A 17,684-nucleotide genomic window follows, 5' to 3' on the forward strand; every position below is an offset into this window, starting at 1 on the left:
GCGCAAGATAGCCCGATAAAATGCATGCAAAATGCAACTAATGTGCAGAAAACAGTGCGATGAGGTGCGCATGATAGCGCGACAAAATGCCTGCAAAATGCAAGTAATGGTCACAGCGTAAAATAACGCGATGTGCAAGATAGCGCGATAAAATGCATGCAAAATGCAAGTAATGTGCAGAAAACAGTGCGGTGAGGGGTGCAAGATAGCGCGACAAAATGCATGCAAAATGCAAGTAATGTGCAGAAAACAGTGCGATGAGGTGCGCAAGATAGCGCGACAAAATGCATGCAAAATGCAAGTAATGGTCACAGCGCAAAATAGCGCGACGCGCAAGATAGCGCGATAAAATGCATGCAAATTGCAAGTAATGTGCAGAAAACAGTGCGATGAGATGCGCAAGATAGTGCGACAAAATGCATGCAAAATGCAAGTAATGTGCAGAAAACAGTACGATGAGGTGCGCCAGATAGTGCGACAAAATGCATGCAAGAAGCAAGTAATGTGTAGAAAACAGTGCGATGAGGTGTGCAAGATAGCGCGACAAAATGCACGCAAAATGCAAGTAATTTGCAGAAAACAGTGCGATGAGGTGCGCACGACAGCGCGATAAAATGCATGGAAAATGCAAGTAATGTGTAGAAAACAGTGCGATGAGGAGCGCAAGATAGCGCGATAAAATGCATGCGAAATGCAAGTAATGTGCAGAAAACAGTGCGATGAGGTGCGCATGATAGCGAGATAAAATGCATGGAAAATGCAAGTAATGTGCAGAAAACAGTGCGACGAGGTGCGCAAGATAGCGCGATAAAATGCATGCAAAATGCAAGTAATGGTCACAGCGCAAAATAGCGCGATGCGCAAGATAGCGCGATAAAATGTATGCAAAATGCAAGTAATGTGCAGAAAAAAGTGCAATGAGGTGCGCAAGATAGCGCGACAAAATGCATGCAAAATGCAAGTAATGTGCAGAAAACAGTGCGATGAGGTGCGCAAGATAGCAAGACAAAATGCAGGCAAAATGCAAGTAATGTGCAGAAAACAGTGCGATGAGGTGCACAAGATAGCGCGACAAAATGCACGCAAAATGCAAGTAAAGTGCTGAAAACAGTGCGATGAGGTGCGCAAGATTGCGCGATAAAATCCATGGAAAATGCAAGTAGTGTGCAGAAAACAGTGCGATGAGGAGCGCAAGATAGCGCGATAAAATGCATGCAAAATGCAAGTAACGTGCAGAAAACAGTGTGATGAGGTGCGCAAGATAGTGCGATAAAATGCATGCAAAATGAAAGTAATGTGCAGGAAACAGTGCAATGAGGGCGCAAGATAGCACGATAAAATGCATGCAAAACCCAAGTAATGTGCCGAAACAAGTGCGATGAGGAACGCAATATAGCGCGACAAAATGCAAGCAAAATGCAAGTATTGTGCAGAAAACAGTGCGATGAGGTGCGCATGATAGCGCGACAAAATGCATGCAAAATGCAAGTAATGGTCACAGCGCAAAATAGCGCGATGCGCCAGATAGCGCGATAAAATGCATGCAAAATGCAAGTAATGTGCAGAAAACAGTGCGATGTGATGCGCAAGATAGCGCGGCAAAATGCATGCAAAATGTAAGTAATATGCAGGAAACAGTGCGATGAGGTGCGCAAGATAGCGCGAGAAAATGCATGCAAAACGCAAGTAATGTGCAGAAAATAGTGCGATGACGTGCGCAAGATAGCGCGGTAAAACGCATGGAAAATGTAAGTAATGTGTAGAAAACTGTGCGATGAGGAGTGCAAGATAGCGCGATAAAATGCATGCAAAATGCAAGTAATGTGCAGAAAACAGTGCAATGAGGTGCGCAAGATAGCGCGATAAAACGCAAGGAAAATGCAAGTAATGGTCACAGCGCAAAATAGCGCGATGCGCAAAAGACGGCGATAAAATGCATGGAAAATGCAAGTAATGTGCAGAAAAAACTGCGATGAGGTGCGCAAGATAGCGTGACAAAATGCATGCAAAATTACAGCAATGTGCAGGAAACAGTGCGATCAGGTGCGCAAGATAGCGCGACAAAATGCATGCAAAATGCAAGTAATGGTCACAGCGCAAAATAGCGCGATGCGCAAGATAGCGCGATAGAATGCATGCAAAATGCAAGTAATGTGCAGAAAACAGTGCGATGAGGTGAGCAAGACAGCGCGATAAAATGCAAGCAAAATGCAAGTAATGTGCAGAAAACAGTGCGGGAGGTGCGGAAGATATTGCGATAAAATGTATGCAAAATGCAAGTAATGTGCAGAAAACAGTGCGACGAGGTGCGCAAGATAGCGCGACAAAATGCATGCAAAATGAAAGTAATGTGCAGAAAACAGTGCGATGAGGTGCGCTAGATAGCGCGACAAACTGCATGCAAAATGCAAGTAATGTGCAGAAAACAGTGCGATGAAGTGCGCAAGATAGCGCGACAAAATGCTTGCAAAAAGAAAGTAATGGTCACAGCGCAAAATAGCGCGATGCGCAAGATAGCGCGATAAAATGCTTGCATAATGCAAGTAATGTGCAGAAAACAGTGCGATGAGGTACGCAAGATAGCGCAATAAAATGCATGCAAAATGCAAGTAATGTGCAGAAAACAGTGCGATGAGGTGCGCAAGATAGCGCGATCAAATGCATGAAAAATGCAAGTAATGTGCAGAAAACCGTGCGATGAGGTGCGCAAGATAGCGCAATAAAATGCATGCAAAATGCAAGTAATGGTCACAGCGCAAAGTAGCACGATGAGCAAGATAGCGCGATAAAATGCATGCAAAATTCAAGTAATATGCAGAAAAAAGTGCAATGGGGTGCGTAAGATAGCGGGACAAAATGCATGCAAAATGGAAGTAATGGTCACAACGCAAAATATGAGGTGCGCAAGATAGCGCGGCAAAATGCATGCAAAATGCAAGTAATGTGCAGAAAACAGTGCGATAAGGTGCGCAAGATAGCGCGACAAAATGCATGCAAAAAGCAAGTAATGGTCACAGCGCAAAATAGCGCGATGCGCAAGATAGCGCGATAAAATGCTTGCATAATGCAAGTAATGTGCAGAAAACAGTGCGATGAGGTACGCAAGATAGCGCGATAAAATGCATGCAAAATGCAAGTAATGTGCAGAAAACAGTGCGATGAGGTGCGCAAGATAGCGCGATAAAATGCATGAAAAATGCAAGTAATGTGCAGAAAACCGTGCGATGAGGTGCGCAAGATAGCGCAATAAAATGCATGCAAAATGCAAGTAATGGTCACAGCGCAAAGTAGCACGATGCGCAAGATAGCGCGATAAAATGCATGCAAAATTCAAGTAATGTGCAGAAAAAAGTGCGATGAGGTGCGTAAGATAGCGGGACAAAATGCATGCAAAATGAAAGTAATGTGTAGAAAACAGTGCGATGTGGTGCGCAAGATAGCGCGACAAGATGCATGCAAAATGCAGGTAATGGTCACAGCGCAAAATAGCGCGATGCGCAAGATAGCGCGATAAAATGCATGCAAAATGCAAGTAATGTGCAGAAAACAGTGCGATGAGGTGCGCAAGACAGCGCAATAAAATGAATGCAAAATGCAAGTAATGTGCAGAAAACTATGCGTTGAGGTGCGCAAGATAGCACGATATAATGCATGCAAAATACAAGAAATGTGCAGAAAAAAGTGGGATGAGGTGCGCAAGATAGCGCGACAAAATGCATGCAAAAAGAAAGTAATGTGAAGAAAATAGTGCGATGAGGTGCGCAAGATAGCGCGACAAAATGCATGCAAAATGCAAGTAATGGTCACAGCGCAAAATAGCGCGATGCGCAAGATAGCGCGATAAAATGCAAGCAAAATGCAAGTAATGTGCAGAAAACAATGCGATGAAGTGCGCAAGATAGCGCGATAAAATGCTTGCAAAATGCAAGTACTGTGTAGAAAACAATGCGACGAGGTGCGCAAGATAGCGCGACAAAATGCATGCAAAATGGAAGTAATGGTCACAACGCAAAATATGAGGTGCGCAAGATAGCACGGCAAAATGCATGCAAAATGCAAGTAATGTGTAGAAAACAGTGCGATAAGGTGCGCAAGATAGCGCGACAAAATGCATGCAAAATTCAAGTAATGGTCACAGCGCAAAATAGCGCGATGCGCAAGATAGCGCGATAAAATGCATGCATCATGCAAGTAATGTGCAGAAAACAGTGCGATGAGGTACGCAAGATAGCGCGATGAAATGCATGCAAAATGCAAGTAATGTGCAGAAAACAGTGCGATGAGGTACACAAGATAGCGCGATAAAATGCATGAAAAATGCAAGTAATGTGCAGAAAACCGTGCGATGAGGTGCGCAAGATAGCGCCATAAAATGCATGCAAAATGCAAGTAATGGTCACAGCGCAAAGTAGCGCGATGCACAAGATAGCGCGATAAAATGCATGCAAAATGCAAATAATGTGCAGAAAAAAGTGCGATGAGGTGCGTAAGATTGCGCGACAAAATGCATGCAAAATGAAAGTAATGTGCAGAAAACAGTGCGATGAGGTGCGCAAGATAGCACGACAAAATGCATGCAAAATGCAAGTAATGGTCACAGCGCAAGATAGTGCGATGCGCAAGATAGCGCGATAAAATGCATGCAAAATGCAAGTAATGTGCAAAAAACAGTGCGATGAGGTGCGCAAGACAGCGCGATAAAATGCATGCAAAATGCAAGTAATGTGCAGAAAACTATGCGATGAGGTGCGCAAGATAGCGCGATAAAATGCATGCAAAATACAAGTAATGTGCAGAAAAAAAGTGCGATGAGGTGCGTAAGATTGCGCGACAAAATGCATGCAAAATGAAAGTAATGTGCAGAAAACAGTGCGATGAGGGGCGCAAGATAGCGCGATAAAATGCATGCAAAATGCAAGTAATGGTCACAGCGCAAGATAGCGCGATGCGCAAGATAGCGCGATAAAATGCATGCCAAATGCAAGTAATGTGTAGAAAACTATGCGATGAGGTGCGCAAGATAGCGCGATAAAATGCATGCAAAATACAAGTAATGTGCAGAAAAAAAGTGCGATGAGGTGCGCAAGATAGCGCGACAAATTGCATGCGAAATGAAAGTAATGTGAGAAAACAGTGCGATGAGGTGCGCTAGATAGCGCGACAAAATGCATGCAAAATGCAAGTAATGTGCAGAAAACAGTGCGATGAAGTGCGCAAGATAGCGCGATAAAATGCTTGCAAAATGCAAGTAATGTGTAGAAAACAATGCGACGAGGTGCGCATGATAGCGCGACAAAATGCATGCAAAATGGAAGTAATGGTCACAACGCAAAATATGAGGTGCGCAAGATAGCGCAGCAAAATGCATGCAAAATGCAAGTAATGTGCAGAAAACAGTGCGATAAGGTGCGCAAGATGGCCCGACAAAATGCATGCAAAATGCAAGTAATGGTCACAGCGCAAAATAGCGCGATGCGCAAGATAGCGCGATAAAATGCATGCATAATGCAAGTAATGTGCAGAAAACAGTGCGATGAGGTACGCAAGATAGCGCGATAAAATGCATGCAAAATGCAAGTAATGTGCAAAAAACAGTGCGATGAGGTGCGCTAGATAGCCCGATAAAATGCATGCAAAATGCAAGTAATGTGCAGAAAACAGTGCGATGTTGTCACGCCCCCAAACCGCCCCTAGTAGTTTGGAGCCGTGATGGCCAGTAATCCGTAATTACCGAAGGCCAACTTACAAGAATCACACACAATCAGAGTATTTATATAGGGGGCTCACAAATGCGGAAGCAATAATTCAAGATACAAGTGGTCCATAAGAGCAGTGCATAAGTCAAATGAAAAGACATACATCTTTATAAGGTCTTACAACTTAAATGCAATAAGGAAATAAAATACAAAACACATCTTGACCAAAAGGCTTCTCAAGCCGACATATACAAGTACAAATGAAAAATACGCCAAGAAGCATGATCTTCAAGATGGTGCAAAAAAATGCTAATCCAAAACATGTCGGCAAAGCACCCAAATCACATCGGCAATCACGTCTAGGCCTCAATGCCTTCTTGTTCATCACCTACATATATATATAGAGGGTGAGCTTGGATACTCAGTGAATGATATTAGAAATAAAGGTTTTGCATGATTGATATCCAAGATTTCTTTCAAAACAATACATAGCATACTTTACAATCAAGAGGGAAAATCAAGTTCATTGCCGGCCTTTCAAGTTCTTTGGATGTTATTACATCTACTTAATACAAGAGGGTGATGACCTTCCCAAGACAAGAGTGCAGTTGCATTATAGTCCCCTGCAACTAAGGACTTTCAAAACAAGCTGTGCTGTGAAAGTTTATAGTCCTCTAGCACTAAGGACTGTCAAGACAAGAGTGCAGTTGCATTATAGTCCCCTGCAGCTAAGGACTTTCAAGAAATGTCATCAAAACAAGATAGTGCTTGATATGCAATTAGGGATAGTCATTCATGCTAAATCAAATACTTTTCAAGACAAGGCAAAACAAGATTTATCAAAACAAGTGTAACATAGCTTTATTAGAAATACCACTCACATAGTTTCTTCACACGTCGGGGTCGAGACAAGCCCAAGTCCTACAAACACATGGCAAAGCCTATTGAATGCACCTTCAAAAAGTTTCGTATGAACACAAATGGTTTCGAAAAACATGCTGGGCACCAACCAGGTCTAGGCCGAGGTTCCACACCTCTTCGCCGAGGTGTGTTCCCGAGGGCCACATGCAAGGAAAAGAGATCGGGAAATTCTGGGTTCCCCTCTGCTGATGAATCATGAAGAACATGAGTGTGAAACATGAAAAATATGGATGTTCGATCACAATCTGTTATCACAAATCTGGGATTTTCGTGCTATGAGTTTGAAAACATGGACCTGAGTACCCGTAGTTGAAAATCATGCAAGAACAAACACAAAACATGAGCCTAGGCAAAAAGCTTTCGGATCAAAACATGACTTTTCTTGAAGAACACATGAATGTCATTTTCTCTTTCTAAAATCGAGCTTCAAAACGATGCATGGCTTACAAATCATATCCGATCATGCAATGCAATAACATGAACGTAGAGAACATCATGAGCAGATCAAGAATCTAACCTTAGAACACGGATCTAACGGTTCGATCTCTAGGAATCAAGCTTGAAGACCTACTTCCTCACTCTAAAACTCTTTCTTCCTCCTAGAGCTTCTCTCTCTACAAGGCAAGTTTATGATACCAAATAATAGTTTTCTATACCCAGTTCTAGGGTTAACCCTCTGCTGAGACACGTGGCGGCGACTGGTTGGGTTTATCCTTAAAAGGTGGCTGACAGGCCAGACAAAGCATGGTGGAAGGGTGCTCAACAAGCAAAGCGGTATGGGCTCTCTGACGGGCTATGACATCGGCTAACAACAAGGCGTATCTAACACGCTATACGGAATGGCACTCCGGCAAGGGATGACATCGGCTAACAAAAGACTTCGGCAACTCAGGTGACAATGACCTCGGCTAGGAAGGACAACACTTGACTAAGCTGTGCCACATCTTGGCCTAGATGCGCCACACCTCGGCCTAGGTCATACCACTCCAGGACGAGATCACTTGGGTGCAAGGTAACATCTCGGCTAATGTGATCAAGGCAAGGACGGAGGTCAACAAGGGGTTCCAAGATACTTCTAGACTGAGGATGACCTCGGCTTGGAATGACATCGGCTAGTATAGCTCGGGCAAGGCGTGACCTAAGTTTCACATCAAGGAAGGAACAAGGCAAGCATACTACACTTAGACAAATCACAAGGCTTCAAAACAAGGCATGGATCACATTAACTCAAGCGAAACAAATCACAACATACACATGCAAGCTAAACAAGTCATAATCACACAGATGTTCATGAACATGATGAGAACATAAAATGTGGGTTCTTACAGTCTACCCTCCTTAAAGAAGTTTGGTCCCCAAACTTAAGTTACCTTGTCCTACGAATAACTCCGGGTAACGGATTTTCATCTCCTCTTCCTTTTCCCATTTGGCCTCTTCGCCATAATGTTTCTCCCATTCGATTTTTACCATTGACATCGACTTGTTCCTTAGCTGCCTCACTTGTCTGTCGATAATTCTCATCGGCTTCTCTTCGTAACCCAAGTCTTCATTAACTACAATGCCGGAGTAATCTATTACGTACAGTGGGTCTCGAATGTATTTTCTCAGCATTGAAACATGGAATACACTGTGGACTTGGCTCAAATCTGGCGGCAAGGCGAGTCTGTAAGCAACGGTGTTAACTTTCTCCAGAACTTCAAACGGCCCAATACATCGGGGTGCAAGTTTACCCTTCTTCCCAAATCTCGAAACTCCTGTCATCGGCGAGACCTTCAAAAATACATGATCCCCAATTTCAAATTCTAACTCCCTCCTTCTTTGGTCGGCATAACACTTCTGTCGACTCTGTGTAGTTTTAATCCTCTGCTGAATGAGTTTGATCTTTTCAGTCGTCATCTGAACCAACTCGGGGCCAATTAGAGCTTTGTCTCCTACTTCAGTCCAACATATCGGCGATCTACACTCCCTTCCATACAAAGCTTCATACGGCGCCATACCTATGCTGGCTTGATAACTATTGTTGTACGCGAACTCTACTAATGGCAAATGCGACTCCCAACTTCCCTGGAAATCCATCACGTACAGTCTGAGCATGTCTTCGAGTGTCTGAATCGTTCTTTCTGTCTGCCCGTCGGTCTGAGGGTGAAAGGCTGTGCTAAACCTCAACTCTGTTCCCAAGGCTCCTTGTAGACTCTGCCAAAATCTAGAAACGAACTTCGGATCTCGGTCTGACACAATGGACATCGGCACACCATGAAGCCTAACGATCTCATTCATGTACAATTCGGCAAGTCGGTCGGCATTGAATGTGGTCTTGACAGGCAGAAAGTGAGCTGACTTAGTAAACCTGTCGACTATAACCCAAATGGAATCCATACCTCTCTGCGTCCTCGGCAAACCCACTACGAAATCCATGGAGATGTGCTCCCATTTCCACTCAGGAATTGACAAGGGTTGAAGAAGTCCTGCCGGTCTCTGGTGTTCTGCCTTCACTTGCTGGCAATACAGACACTGAAATACAAACTCGGCTATCTCTCTTTTCATGTTTGGCCACCAGAAGGTCCGCTTTACGTCTTGATACATCTTGGTGCTCCCTGGATGAATGGCAAACTTGGAACTATGGGCCTCTTGTAAAATCTTCCTTTTTAACTCTGGTACATCGGCCACGCACAATCTTCCTTCAAACTTAAGCACTTGATTCTCCATAGTGTATCCCGGCCTCGGCTTGGTGACGAATTCATCAATTACCTTCTTGAGGAATTTATCCTCCCCCTGTCTGGTCTTCACTTCCTCAATGATGGCCGGTTCCACCGAAATCGCTGTCAGGCACGCCAAACTTCCAAGTAACTTCCTGCTCCATGCGTCGGCTACGTAATTTGCCTTACCTGGGTGATACTGAATCTGTATGTCATAATCCTTCAGTAGCTCGAGCCATCTTCTCTGCCTCATATTTAGCTCTTTCTGAGTGAACAGGTACTTCAGACTCTTGTGGTCGGTGAAAACTTGGCAAGATGTACCATACAAGTAATGGCGCCATATCTTCAAAGCAAAAATCACGGCAGCTAGCTCCAGATCATGGGTGGGATAATTCTTTTCATTGGGCTTCAACTAACGAGACGCGTACGCTGTGACTTTACCTCCTTGCATTAACACGCAACCCAAACCCTTATGTGAAGCATCACTGTAAATCTGAAATTCTTCATTAGCCGATGGTAGTACCAAAACTGGTGCTGTAACTAACCTCGTCTTCAGCTCCTGGAAGGCTGATTCTCTTTCCTTGGTCCATTCATAAACTGCTCCCTTCTTAGTTAGTTGTGTCAAAGGCACTGCAATCCTCGAGAAATCCTTCACAAACTTTCTGTAATAACCTGCCAAACCCAGAAAACTACGAACCTCGGACACGTTGGTCGGCGTCGGCCAATTCACAATGGCTTCAATCTTACTGGGGTCAACTGATATACCGTCTTCATTAATCACATGCCCTAGGAATGAAATGCTGGAAAGCCAAAACTCGCATTTACTTAACTTGGCGTACAACTTTTTATCCCTCAAGGTCTGCAGGGCAAGTCTCAGATGATTCTCGTGCTCGCTCGTACTCCCGGAATAGATCAATATGTCGTCGATAAAAATAATAACAAACTCATCTAGGTACGGCTTAAAGACTCTGTTCATCAAGTCCATGAATGCTGCTGGGGCATTGGTTACTCCGAAGGGCATTACCAAAAATTCGTAGTGGCCATATCTTGTCCGAAAAGCAGTTTTCTCAATGTCCTCGGCTTTAACCTTCAACTGGTGGTAGCCCGACCTAAGGTCAATCTTGGAAAAGACTCGTGCTCCTCGTAATTGATCAAGCAAATCATCGATTCTGGGCAATGGGTACTTGTTCTTGATGGTCACCTTATTAAGTTCTCTGCAGTCAATGCAAAGACGAAGTGTGCCATCCTTTTTCTTAACAAATAGCACGGGTGCTCCCCACGGTGAAGTGCTCGGCCTAACAAATCCTTCGTCCAACAATTCTTGTAACTGCGATTTCAGTTCTCTAAGTTCGGCTGGGGCCATTCTGTAGGGTGTTTTGGAGATGGGTTGTGTTCCTGTCAGGATGTCCACGGTAAACTCTATTTCCCTATCAACAAGGCGGCCAGGCAACTCATTCGGAAAGACATCGGGGAATTCCTCAACAACGGGTATGTCGGCTAACTCAACATTTCCATTCAGATCACTTAGTATACTGCATAAATAACCCTTACATCCTTTTTGGATCAACTTGTAGGCCTTCATGGATGAAATTAGGTAAGGTGGGGGTACTACTCCTTTACCCTGGAAAATGACCTCGGCTAGATCTAGGGTCTTCAGCGTGACGCTCTTAGTAACACAATTAATGGATGCATGGTTCGCTACTAACCAATCCATTCCCAATATGACATCGAAATGGGTCATGCTTAATGGCATCAAATCAACTAACAACTCTACACCCTCAATCATAACAACACACGCCCTATAAATGGATGCAACAATCATGTTTCTCCCAGATGGGGTAGACACGGACAATACGTAATCAAGGGGTGTTAATTCTCTATTCAACTTCTCGGCGAATATAGTGGACACAAATGAATGCATAGAACCCGAATCAATCAATACGTATGCATCTTGAGAACAAATTGAAATGGTACCTGATACCACTGCTTCAGCATTCTGGGCGTCTCCTGGCACCAATGCGAAAACTCTGCCCTGCCTCGCCTGTACTCCCCCGATGTTATTCTTCTGTGCAGAGCCCGAGGTGCTTCCATCCCTCTTCCCATCACCGGTCCTTGCTTTCGGGCAGTCCTTCACGCGATGGCCTATCTCGCCACACTCATAGCAAGCCCCTGTTGCCCAACGACAAACCCCGAAATGTAGCTTTCCACAACTCGCGCACATCGGCTTGGCGTTACCTTCCTGATTTGAGTTGCTGGAACTGTCCGTGTTCATTCTCTTCTTGGCATTGAACGGAACTCGGCGATTATCATAATTCTGTCTCTTCTTCTGACCCTCACTTGAACTCTGGTATCGGTTCAAGTTAGCTTCAGCTAAGATAGCCTTGTCTAGTACTCCACCGTATGTCGGCATATTGAGCATGTTGACCCTGTCTTGTATCGGTCCACGTAAACCACTTTCGAACTTTCTCGCTTTTCGGTATTCGTCGTCAACCATATGGGGCGCATATCTCGCTAATTCGGTAAAGGCACGATCATACTCTGCCACTGTCTTGTTCCCCTGTGTCAGATTCTGGAACTCCGTGGTCTTTCGGTCTCGGGCGCTAAGAGGAAAATGTTTGTTGTAGAATAACTCCAGGAATCTGGCCCAAGTCAAACCCGGATTACTTTCTCGAACCATCATCCACCACCTGCGGGCGTCGTCGTCTAACGTGAACGCTGCCAGAGATACCTTCTGAGCGTCCGTACTGGGGAAAATTTCAAACAGCTTCTCCATTTCTAAAACCCACGCCTCGGCTTTCATTGGTTCTATGCCCCCTTGGAATCTCGGTGGTTTCATTTTCTTGAACTCTCTGATTAGGGTTATCGTGTCGTTCCCATACAAAGCCTGTGGTAGAGGCGCTTGTGGTACTGGAGGGGGTGGAGCTGTATAACGGCCATTCGTCTGTTCAGCCTGTGTGGAAGTCGTACCAGTATCCTGTTGCCTAGGTTGTCTCTGCTCATGAACCAAGCCTTCGACTAACCTTTCCAATCTCTCCAATCTATCTTCTGAACGATCTCGGCCAACTGGAGGTCTACCTCTCCTCATGATGCTGGGGGTATGCAGGATGTGACACTTAGAACAAAAGAACAGGTGAACGTATATGCAAGAGAGTATGATCATGTTGATGTAACAAATGCTCATGCCGAGATAATGCACACCTTTTCAAGTAGCAAGCAACATGATGCAATCCTAACATTCTTCTAAGGGACATCCTATGCTCTTTAGGACTCAAAGTGTGTGAATAACGTACTATAAGGATCTTGTGCTCTGATACCATTCTGTCACGCCCCCAAACCGCCCCTAGTAGTTTGGAGCCGTGATGGCCAGTAATCCGTAATTACCGAAGGCCAACTTACAAGAATCATACACAATCAGAGTATTTATATAGGGGGCTCACAAATGCGGAAGCAATAATTCAAGATACAAGTGGTCCATAAGAGCAGTGCATAAGTCAAATGAAAAGACATACATCTTTATAAGGTCTTACAACTTAAATGCAATAAGGAAATAAAATACAAAACACATCTTGACCAAAAGGCTTCTCAAGCCGACATATACAAGTACAAATGAAAAATACGCCGAGAAGCATGATCTTCAAGATGGTGCAAAAAAATGCTAATCCAAAACATGTCGGCAAAGCACCCAAATCACATCGGCAATAACGTCTAGGCCTCAATGACTTCTTGTTCATCACCTACATATATATATAGAGGGTGAGCTTGGATACTCAGTGAATGATATTAGAAATAAAGGTTTTGCATGATTGATATCCAAGATTTCTTTCAAAACAATACATAGCATACTTTACAATCAAGAGGGAAAATCAAGTTCATTGCCGGCCTTTCAAGTTCTTTGGATGTTATTACATCTACTTAATACAAGAGGGTGATGACCTTCCCAAGACAAGAGTGCAGTTGCATTATAGTCCCCTGCAACTAAGGACTTTCAAAACAAGCTGTGCTGCGAAAGTTTATAGTCCTCTAGCACTAAGGACTGTCAAGACAAGAGTGCAGTTGCATTATAGTCCCCTGCAGCTAAGGACTTTCAAGAAATGTCATCAAAACAAGATAGTGCTTGATATGCAATTAGGGATAGTCATTCATGCTAAATCAAATACTTTTCAAGACAAGGCAAAACAAGATTTATCAAAACAAGTGTAACATAGCTTTATTAGAAATACCACTCACATAGTTTCTTCACACGTCGGGGTCGAGACAAGCCCAAGTCCTACAAACACATGGCAAAGCCTATTGAATGCACCTTCAACAAGTTTCGTATGAACACAAATGGTTTCGAAAAACATGCTGGGCACCAACCAGGTCTAGGCCGAGGTTCCACACCTCTTCGCCGAGGTGTGTTCCCGAGGGCCACATGCAAGGAAAAGAGATCGGGAAATTCTGGGTTCCCCTCTGCTGATGAATCATGAAGAACATGAGTGTGAAACATGAAAAATATGGATGTTCGATCACAATCTGTTATCACAAATCTGGGATTTTCGTGCTATGAGTTTGAAAACATGGACCTGGGTACCCGTAGTTGAAAATCATGCAAGAACAAACACAAAACATGAGCCTAGGCAAAAAGCTTTCGGATCAAAACATGACTTTTCTTGAAGAACACATGAATGTCATTTTCTCTTTCTAAAATCGAGCTTCAAAACGATGCATGGCTTACAAATCATATCCGATCATGCAATGCAATAACATGAACGTAGAGAACATCATGAGCAGATCAAGAATCTAACCTTAGAACACGGATCTAACGGTTCGATCTCTAGGAATCAAGCTTGAAGACCTACTTCCTCACTCTAAAACTCTTTCTTCCTCCTAGAGCTTCTCTCTCTACAAGGCAAGTTTATGATACCAAATAATAGTTTTCTATACCCGGTTCTAGGGTTAACCCTCTGCTGAGACACGTGGCGGCGACTGGTTGGGTTTATCCTTAAAAGGTGGCTGACAGGCCAGACAAAGCATGGTGGAAGGGTGCTCAACAAGCAAAGCGGTATGGGCTCTCTGACGGGCTATGACATCGGCTAACAACAAGGCGTATCTAACACGCTATACGGAATGGCACTCCGGCAAGGGATGACATCGGCTAACAAAAGACTTCGGCAACTCAGGTGACAATGACCTCGGCTAGGAAGGACAACACTTGACTAAGCTGTGCCACATCTTGGCCTAGATGCGCCACACCTCGGCCTAGGTCATACCACTCCAGGACGAGATCACTTGGGTGCAAGGTAACATCTCGGCTAATGTGATCAAGGCAAGGACGGAGGTCAACAAGGGGTTCCAAGATACTTCTAGACTGAGGATGACCTCGGCTTGGAATGACATCGGCTAGTATAGCTCGGGCAAGGCGTGACCTAAGTTTCACATCAAGGAAGGAACAAGGCAAGCATACTACACTTAGACAAATCACAAGGCTTCAAAACAAGGCATGGATCACATTAACTCAAGCGAAACAAATCACAACATACAAATGCAAGCTAAACAAGTCATAATCACACAGATGTTCATGAACATGATGAGAACATAAAATGTGGGTTCTTACAGATGAGGTGCGCAAGATAGCGCGACAAAATGCATGCAAAATGCAAGTAATGGTCACAACGCAAAATAGCGCGATAAAATGTATACAAAATGCAAGTAATGTGCAGAAAACAGTGCGATGAGGTGCGCAAGATAGCGCGATAAAATGCATGCAAAATGCAAGTAATGTGCAGAAAACAGTGCGATGAGGGGCGCTAGATAGCGCGAGAAAATGCTTGCAAAATGCAAGTAATGTGCCGAAAAAAGTGCGATGAGGTGCGCAAGATAGCGCGACAAAAAGCATGCAAAATGCAAGTAATGTGTAGAAAACAGTGCGATGAGGTGCGCAAGATAGCGCGACAAAATGCACGCAAAATACAAGTAATGTGCAGAAATCAGTGCGATGAGGTGCGCAAGATAGCGCGATAAAATGCACGGAAAATGCAAGTAATGTGTAGAAAACAGTGCGATGAGGAGCACAAGATAGCGCCACAAAATGCATGCAAAATGAAAGTAATGTGCAGAAAACATTGCGATGAGGTGCGCAAGATGGCGCGATAAAATGCATGGAAAATGCAAGTAATGTGCAGAAAACAGTGCGATGAGGGGCGCAAGATAGCGCGATAAAATGCAGGCAAAATGCAAGTAATGGTCACAGCGCAAAATAGCGCGATGCGCAAGATAGCGCGATAAAATGCATGCAAAAATGCAAGTAATGTGCAGAAAACAGTGCGATGAGGTACGCAAGATGGCGCGATAAAATACATGCAAAATGCAAGTAATGTGCAGAAAACAGTGCGACGAGGTGCGCAAGATAGCGCGACAACATGCATGCAAAATGCAAGTAATGGTCACAGCGCAAAATATGAGGTGCGCAAGATAGCGCGACAAAATGCATGCAAAATGCAAGTAATGTGCAGAAAACAGTGCGATGAGGTGCGCAAGATGGCGCGAGAAAATGCATGGAAAATGCAAGTAATGTGCAGAAAACAGTGCGACGAAGGGCGCAAGATAGCGCGATAAAATGCATGCAAAATGCAAGTAATGGTCACAGCGCAAAATAGCGCGATGCGCAAGATAGCGCGATAAAATGCATGCAACATGCAAGTAATGTGCAGAAAAAAGTGCGATGAGGTGCGCAAGATAGCGCGACAAAATGCATGCAAAATGAAAGTGATGTGCAGAAAACTGTGCGCTGAGGTGCGCAAGATAGCGCGGCAAAATGCATGCAAAATGCAAGTAATGGGCACAGCGCAAAATAGCGCGATGCGCAAGATAGCGGGATAAAATGCATGCAAAATGCAAGTAATGTGCAGAAAACAGTACGATGAAGTGCGGAAGAGAGCACGATAAAATGCTTGCAAAATGCAAGTAACGTGTAGAAAACAATGCGACGAGGTGCGCAAGATAGCGCGACAAAATGCATGCAAAATGGAAGTAATGGTCACAACGCAAAATATGAGGTGCGCAAGATAGCGCGGCAAAATGCATGCAAAATGCAAGTAATGTGCAGAAAACAGTGCGATAAGGTGCGCAAGATGGCGCGACAAAATGCATGCAAAATGCAAGTAATGGTCACAGCGCAAAATAGCGCGATGCGCAAGATAGCGCGATAAAATGCATGCATAATGCAAGTAATGTGCAGAAAACAGTGCGATGAGGTACGCAAGATAGCGCGATAAAATGCATGCGAAATGCAAGTAATGTGCAGAAAACAGTGCGATGAGGTGCGCAAGATAGCCCGATAAAATGAATGCAAAATGCAAGTAATGTGCAGAAAAAAGTGCGATGAGGTGCGCAAGATAGCGCGACAAAATGCATGCAAAATGAAAGTAATGTGCAGAAAACAGTGCGATGAGGTGCGCAAGATAGCGGGACAAAATGCATGCAAAATGCAAGTAATGTGCAGAAAACGGTGCGATGAAGTGCGCAAGATAGCGCGATAAAATGCTTGCAAAATGCAAGTAATGTGTAGAAAACAATGCGACGAGGTGCGCAAGATAGCCCGACAAAATGCATGCAAAACGGAAGTAATGGTCACAACGCAAAATATGAGGTGCGCAAGATAGCGCGGCAAAATGCATGCAAAATGCAAGTAATGTGCAGAAAACAGTGCGACAAGGTGCGCAAGATAGCGCGACAAAATGCATGCAAAATGCAAGTAATGGTCACAGAGCAAAATAGGGCGATGCGCAAGATTGCGCGATAAAATGCATGCATAATGCAAGTAATGTGCAGAAAACAGTGCGATGAGGTACGCAAGATAGCGCGATAAATTGCATGCAAAATGCAAGTATTGTGCAGAAAACAGTGCGATGAGGTGCGCAAGACAGCCCGATAAAATGCATGCAAAATGCAAGTAATGTGTAGAGAACAGTGCGATGAGGTGCGCAAGATAGCGCGATAAAATGCATGCAAAATGCAAGTAATGGTCACGGCGCAAAATAGCGCGATGCCCAAGATAGCGCGATAAAATGTATACAAAATGCAAGTAATGTGCAGAAAACAGTGCGATGAGGTGCGCAAGATAGCGCGATAAAATGCATGCAAAATGCAAGTAATGTGCAGAAAACAGTGCGATGAGGGGCGCTAGATAGCGCGAGAAAATGCTTGCAAAATGCCATTAATGTGCCGAAAAAAGTGCGACGAAGGGCGCAAGATAGCGCGACAAAATGCATGCAAAATGCAAGTAATGGTCACAGCGCAAAATAGCGCGATGCGCAAGATAGCGCGATAAAATGCATGCATAATGCAGGTAATATGCAGAAAACAGTGCGATGTGGTACGCTAGATGGCGCGA

Source organism: Camellia sinensis, chromosome 11 (genome assembly GCF_055761805.1).
Source record: "Camellia sinensis isolate YWXY chromosome 11, ASM5576180v1, whole genome shotgun sequence".
In the NCBI taxonomy this organism is placed as follows: domain Eukaryota; kingdom Viridiplantae; phylum Streptophyta; class Magnoliopsida; order Ericales; family Theaceae; genus Camellia; species Camellia sinensis.